Raw genomic sequence first — 8,068 nt, 5'->3', positions numbered from 1 at the left:
GCTACTGTATATAGCCTGTCTTTTTACTGTTGTTTTATTTCTTTACTTACCTATTGTTCACCTAATACCTTTTTTTGCACTATTGGTTAGAGCCTGTAAGTAAGCATTTCACTGTAAGGTGATACAACATCTGTTGTATTTGTGACAAATAAACTTTGATTTGATTTAATTATACATCCATGAAGAGATCATCGCTCAGCAGTTAACCGCAACAACCAAGGCACTAAGGGTGAAGCTGTCTGCATGAACAGGTAATGAGAGACCTGCATGATTAATGTATAGCATTGTATTCCCATTGGGAAGATTTGTCTATGATCTTTCCAAACAAGCAAAGCATTAAACAAACACAGCCAGGTAATTCCATACAGGACAGTGCATTAGACAACATGTTGTTAAATGTTTCCATAGCTTCCATGTGGTAAATGGCATGTGTGTATATCAAATCAAATCAAATTTTGATTTGTCACATACACATGGTTAGCAGATGTTAATGCGAGTGTAGCGAAATGCTTGTGCTTCTAGTTCCGACAATGCAGTAGTAACCAACGAGTAATCTAACCTAACAATTCCACAACTACTACCTTATACACACAAGTGTAAATGGATAAAGAATATGTACATAAAGATATATGAATGAGTGATGGTACAGAGCGGCATAGGCAAGATGCAGTAGATGGTATCGAGTACAGTATATACATATGAGATGAGTAATGTAGGGTATATAAACATAAAAGTGGCATAGTTTAAAGTGGCTAATGATACATGTATTACATAAAGATGGCAAGATGCAGTAGATGGTATAGAGTACAGTATATACATATGAGATGAGTGATGTAGGGTATGTAAACGTTATATTAAGTAGCATTGTTGAAAGTGGCTAGTGATACATTTTTTACATCAATTCCCATTATTAAAGTGGCTGGAGTTGAGTCAGTATGTTGGCAGCAGCCACTCAATGTTAGTGGTGGCTGTTTAACAGTCTGATGGCCTTGAGATAGAAGCTGTTTTTCAGTCTCTCGGTCCCTGCTTTGATGCACCTGTACTGACCTCGCCTTCTGGATGATAGCGGGATGAACAGGCAGTGGCTCGGGTGGTTGTTGTCCTTGATGATCTTTATGGCCTTCCTGTGACATCGGGTGGTGTAGGTGTCCTGGAGGGCAGGTAGTTTGCCCCCGGTGATGCGTTGTGCAGACCTCACTACCCTCTGGAGAGCCTTACGGTTGTGGGCGGAGCAGTTGCCGTACCAGGCGGTGATACAGCCCGACAGGATGCTCTCGATTGTGCCTCTGTAAACATTTGTGAGTGCTTTTGGTGACAAGACGAATTTCTTCAGCCTCCTGAGGTTGAAGAGGCGCTGCTGCGCCTTCTTCACAACGCTGTCTGTGTGGGTGGACCAATTCAGTTTGTCCGTGATGTGTACGCCGAGGAACTTAAAACTTACTACCCTCTCCACTACTGTCCCGTCGATGTGGATAGGGGGGTGCTCCTTCTGCTGTTTCCTGAAGTCCACGATCATCTCCTTTGTTTTGTTGACGTTGAGTGTGAGGTTATTTTCCTGACACCACACTCCGAGGGCCCTCACCTCCTCCCTGTAGGCCGTCTCGTCGTTGTTGGTAATCAAGCCTACCACTGTAGTGTCGTCCGCAAACTTGATGATTGAGTTGGAGGCGTGCATGGCCACGCAGTCGTGGGTAAACAGGGAGTACAGGAGAGGGCTGAGAATGCACCCTTGTGGAGACCCAGTGTTGAGGATCAGCGAGGTGGAGATGTTGTTACCTACTCTCACCACCTGGGGGCAGCCCGTCAGGAAGTCCAGTACCCAGTTGCACAGGGCGGGGTCGAGACCCAGGGTCTCGAGCTTGATGACGAGTTTGGAGGGTACTATGGTGTTAAATGCTGAGCTGTAGTCGATGAACAGCATTCTCACGTAGGTATTCCTCTTGTCCAGATGGGTTAGGGCAGTGTGCAGTGTGGTTGCGATTGCGTTGTCTGTGGACCTATTGGGGTGGTAAGCAAATTGGAGTGGGTCTAGGGTGTCAGGTAGGGTGGAGGTGATATGGTCCTTGACTAGTCTCTCAAAGCACTTCATGATGACGGAAGTGAGTGCTACAGGGCGGTAGTCGTTTAGCTCAGTTACCTTAGCTTTCTTGGGAACAGGAACAATGGTGGCCCTCTTGAAGCATGTGGGGACAGCAGACTGGGATAAGGATTGATTGAATATGTCTGTAAACACACCAGCCAGCTGGTCTGCGCATGCTCACCAGCCAGCTGGTCTGCGCATGAGGACGCGGCTGGGGATGCCGTCTGGGCCTGCAGCCTTGCGAGGGTTAACACGTTTAAATGTTTTACTCACGTCGGCTGCAGTGAAGGATTTTGGTAGCGGGCCGTGTCAGTGGCACTGTATTGTCCTCAAAGCGAGCAAAGAAGTTATTTAGTTTGTCTGGGAGCAAGACATCCTGGTCCGCGACGGGGCTGGTTTTCTTTTTGTAATCCGTGATTGACTGTAGACCCTGCCACATACCTCTTGTGTCTGAGCCGTTGAATTACAACTCTACTTTGTCTCCATACTGACGCTTAGCTTGTTTGATTGCCTTGCGGAGGGAAGAGCTACACTGTTTGTATTCGGTCATGTTTCCGGTCATCTTGCCCTGGTTAAAAGCAGTGGTTCGCGCTTTCAGTTTCGCGCGAATGCTGCCATCAATCCACGGTTTCTGGTTTGGGAATGTTTTAATAGTTGCTGTGGGTACGACATCGCCAATGCACTTTCTAATGAACTCGCTCACCGAATCAGCGTATTCGTCAATGTTGATGTTGGACGCAATGCGAAACATATCCCAATCCACGTGATCGAAGCAGTCTTGAAGCGTGGAATCAGATTGGTCGGACCAGCGTTGAACAGACCTGAGCGCGGGAGCTTCCTGTTTTAGTTTCTGTCTGTAGGCTGGAAGCAACAAAATGGAGTCGTGGTCAGCTTTTCCGAAAGGAGGGCGGGGGAGGGCCTTATATGCGTCGCGGAAGTTAGAATAACAATGATCCAGGGTTTTACCAGCCCTGGTTGCACAATCGATATGCTGATAGAATTTAGAGAGTCTTGTTTTCAGATTAGCCTTGTTAAAATCCCCAGCTACAATGAATGCAGCCTCAGGATATGTGGTTTCCAGTTTACATAGAGTCAAATAAAGTTTGTTCAGGGCCATCGATGTGTCTGCTTGGGGGGAGAATATATATGGCTGTGATTATAATCGAAGAGAATTCTCTTGGTAGAGAAGATTGTGTATAGGGATCCAAAGTGGCGCAGCGGTCTAAGGCACTGCATCTCAGTGCTAGAGACATCACTACAGTCCCTGGTTCAAAACCAGGTATCACATCTGGCTGTGATTGGGAGTCCCGTAGGGTGGCGCACAACTGGTCCAGGTTTTGCCGGGGTAGGCAGTCATTGTAAATAAGAATTTGTTCTTAACTGACTTGCCTAGTTAAATAAAGACAAAATAAAATAAGCCTGTCTCCCATATGAAATTTATCTTCATAACTTCTGTTTCTTTCTTTCTGTATTTTTTTACTCTACCATTTAAAAGTCCTTGTTTTTGAAAGAAAAGCAAATTTTTTGCACATTAAAATAACATCAAATTGATCAGAAATACAGTGAAGACATTGTTAATGTTGTAAATGACTATTGTAGCTGGAAATGGCTGATTTTTTATGGAATATCTACATAGGAGTACAGAGGCCCATTATCAGCAACCATCACTCCTGTGTTCCAATGGCACGTTGTGTTAGCTAATCCAAGTGTATCATTTTAAAAGGATAATTGACCATTATAAAACCTTTTTGCAATTATGTTAGCACAGCTGAAAACTGTTGTGCTGATTAAAGAAGCAATAAAACTGGCCTTCTTTAGACTAGTTGAGTATCTGGAGCATCAGCATTTGTGGGTTCGATTACAGGCTCACAATGTCCAGAAACAAAGGACTTTCTTCTCAAACTCGTCAGTCTATTCTTGTTCTGAGAAATTAACACTATTCCATGTGAGAAATTGCCAAGAAACTGAAGATTTGTATTATTTCCAATACCTTGACTTTTTTGTCCTTAAGCCATTGTGCCACAACTTTGGAAGTATGCTTCTGGTCATTGTCCATTTGGAAGACCCATTTGTTACCAAGCTTTAACTTCCTGACTGATGTCTTGAAGAATATTGCTTCAATATATCCACATCATTTTCCTTTCCTCATGCCATCTATTTTGTGAAGTGCACCAGTCCCTCCTGCAGCAAAGCACCCCCACAACATGATGCTGCCACCCCCGTGCTTCACGGTTGGGATGGTGTTCTTCGGCTTGCAAGCCTCCCCCTTTTTACTCCAAACATAACAATGGTCATTATGGCCAAACAGTTCTATTTTTGTTTCATCAGACCAGAGGATATTTCTCCAAAAAGTACAATCTTTGTTTTTATGTGTATATTTTTCTGTAATTATTGTTTGGATAACCTTATTTACTATTATATATTGATTTTTACCTTACTTTTTTTCACTCTTTGTGCGATGCAGAATGCAGAGAACACTAGAAGAAGAATGATCATTTAATTACCATAGTGAATTATTGTAATGTGTGTTTATGTTAATCGCATACGGGATGGGTTGCCAACTGGCGATTTGACACAAAAAATAAAATGTAATTCATTCATTCATTCCTACCACTTACCTGTATCCCATATGTACCCAGATTCAGTTGACCTGGCTGTGTGTGTCGCAGACTCAGTATCTGTGTAGTCTAGTGCACATAGGCCTTACAGTACCATCACAGTTGCTGTCATTGAGTAAATGCTTTACCTTGTCAGTCATCATATAAATATTGTATAAGGCAAGGGGGCAAGTTTTTCAATTGATAAATGTCTCTGTGTCAGCTTTGAACGGCAACCTCCTCATGCAGGGTTGTTACTGGAGATACTGACTCAATCTCTCACTATCCCTGTCTGCTGTCCCCACTTGCTTCAAGATGTCCACCATGTACCCAAGAAAGCAAAGGTAAATGAACTAAATGATTATCAGTACAGGTGCATCAAAGCTGGGACCAAGAGACTGAAAAGCAGCTTCTATCTCAAGGCCACCAGACTTTTTAAATAGTCATCCCTAGCCGGCTTCCACCGGTTACTCAACCCTGCACCTTAGAGGCTGCTGCCCTATGTACATAGACATGGAATCACTGGCCACTTTAATAATGGAACACTAGTCACTTTAATCATGTTTACATACTGCTTTACTTATTTCATATGTATATACTGTATTCTATTCTACTGTATTTTAGTCAATGCCACTCCGAGAGTGCTCGTCCTAATATTTATATATTTCTTTATTCCATTCTTTTACTTTTAGATTTGTGTATTGTTGTGAATTGTTAGATACTACTGCACTGTTGGAGCTAGGAACACAAGAAATTTGCTACACCCGCAATAACATCTGCTAAATATGTGTATGTGACCAATAACATTTGATTTGATTTGTTTTACAGAAGAGAGGGGTCTACTGTAAGCAACATAGTATCGTTAAAGAAGGAGTCTATAGTAAACAACGTAGTACTGTTAAAGAAGAGAGGAGTCTATAGTAAACAACGTAGTACTGTTAAAGAAGAGAGGAGTTTACAGTAAACAACGTAGTACTGTTAAAGAAGAGAGGAGTTTACAGTAAACAACGTAGTACTGTTAAAGAAGAGAGGAGTTTACAGTAAACAACGTAGTACTGTTAAAGAAGAGAGGAGTTTACAGTAAACAATGTAGTACTGTTAAAGAAGAGAGGAGTCTACAGTAAACAACGTAGTACTGTTAAAGAAGAGAGGAGTCTACAGTAAACAACGTAGTACTGTTAAAGAAGAGAGGAGTCTACAGTAAACAACGTAGTACTGTTAAAGAAGAGAGGAGTAAACAGTAAACAACGTAGTACTGTTAAAGAAGAGAGGAGTAAACAGTAAACAACGTAGTACTGTTAAAGAAGAGAGGAGTTTACAGTAAACAACGTAGTACTGTTAAAGAAGAGAGGAGTCTACAGTAAACAACGTAGTACTGTTAAAGAAGAGAGGAGTCTACAGTAAACAAAGTAGTACTGTTAAAGAAGAGAGGAGTCTACAGTAAACAAAGTAGTACTGTTAAAGAAGTGATCAGTCTAAAGTGTATATCCTCTATCTCACATGTATATGAGATAGAGGATCAATGATAGCTGTCAGTCTTATTCAGATAGAGGATCCATGATAGCTGTCAGTCTTATTCAGATAGAGGATCAATGATAGCTGTCAGTCTTATTCAGATAAAGGATGATCAATGATAGCTGTCAGTCTTATTCAGATAGAGGATCAATGATAGCTATCAGTCTTATTCAGATAGAGGATCATTGATAGCTGTCAGTCTTATTCAGATAGAGGATCATTGATAGCTGTCAGTCTTATTCAGATAGAGGATCAATGATAGCTGTCAGAATCATCTTTGGATGCACTCTCTGTAGCAGTCAAATGACCGGAGAATGGTAAGGTTAGGTCTTTTGTGTGTGTGTGTGCGTGCGTGCGCGAGGCCAACTGCCTTCACGTCTTGGTTTAATAATTTAAACATGTGAGAGCGATGTTGGATTTCACAGTATCATGGTCCACTCATGGGTCACCGAAAGTATGTAATGTGATTAGAGTGTGTAAAGCTGTCATCAAGGCAAAGGGTGGCTACTTTGAAGAATCTTAAATATAAAAATATTTTCATTTGTTTAAAACTTTTTTGGTTAATGCATGATTCCATATGTGTTATTTCATAGTTTTGATGTCTTCACTATTATTCTACAATGTAGAAAATAGTAAAAATATAGAAAAACCCTTGAATGAGTAGCTGTGTCCAAACTTCTTGACTGGTACTTTATAAGTGGGAGAGGGCAAATGAATCATCATCTTGTTGTTTGTCCAGGCATCCGGTACAACCTCCTTGACTTGGGCCCTAAGGGACCAGACAGACGTACTGCCTATTGGCTTCATTGAATAGCGAGTATGACCCATAACGGTGCTGTACTGGACTGGGCTAAGTGTACTGTACTAAGAATAGCCCCACTGTCAAAGTAGAGTAGCTGATGTTACTATGCCAGGAGAGGCTTCCTAAAGAGAGTCTGTGGGCCAACTCACTGCTGCCATTCTATCCTCAGGTTTAATAAGACTTTGGCTGTGACTGGTTTACCTCTTTATAAAAACAATAAAAATGGATTACTTTATTGGTTTTGGTCGATTGATTACTTTGTCAACCCATTGGTTTGCAGATTGATTGACCGATATACAGAAGGTCGGGAAAAAAACAGGGGATATTGACAGAATCACTCTTCCTAAACAAAATATTTTTGTCACCTTTTTGGATGAATAACACATAGAAATGGAAAGGTAACCTTATATGAGAAGAAAATTACTATGCTGTTCACAGTGCTGTTGATAGCTTATTTATCTTGTGTGTGTATGTCCGGCATCCTTTTATAACTGTTAAAACTCATACAAGGCAGCCCAGACATCATGACCAGCTGTGAGGCACCATAGTAAGCACACTTCACACAAATCTAGACCTCCACCAATGGACTGTATGTATGGTATCATTTAAAAGCCTTGAGCTCCCTCTTCTGTTTCAAATAACAGCAGCATCTTACTCCTTGACCGAGATCAGTGTTTCTGACCGGTCCCTGAAATGTTTTACTTACTAATTTAGTCAGTTCTACAGTTAGGTTTAATATAGGAGGAAAAGCTTGCTGATCCCAGACAACCGAGGGACCATAGCCAGTCCCAGACACACAAAGGATCATAGCCAGTCCCAGACACACGAGGGACCATAGCCGGTCCCAGACACACGAGGGACCATAGCCGGTCCCAGACACACGAGGGACCATAGCCGGTCCCAGACACACGAGGGACCATAGCCGGTCCCAGACACACGAGGGACCATAGCCGGTCCCAGACACACGAGGGACCATAGCCAGTCCCAGACACACGAGGGACCATAGCCGGTCCCAGACACACGAGGGACCATAGCCGGTCCCAGACACACGAGGGACCATAGCCGGTCCCAGAC

This window comes from Salvelinus namaycush, chromosome 27 (genome assembly GCF_016432855.1).
Source record: "Salvelinus namaycush isolate Seneca chromosome 27, SaNama_1.0, whole genome shotgun sequence".
Classification (NCBI taxonomy): Eukaryota; Metazoa; Chordata; class Actinopteri; order Salmoniformes; family Salmonidae; genus Salvelinus; species Salvelinus namaycush.
Note: the sequence above shows the minus strand (reverse complement) of the source record.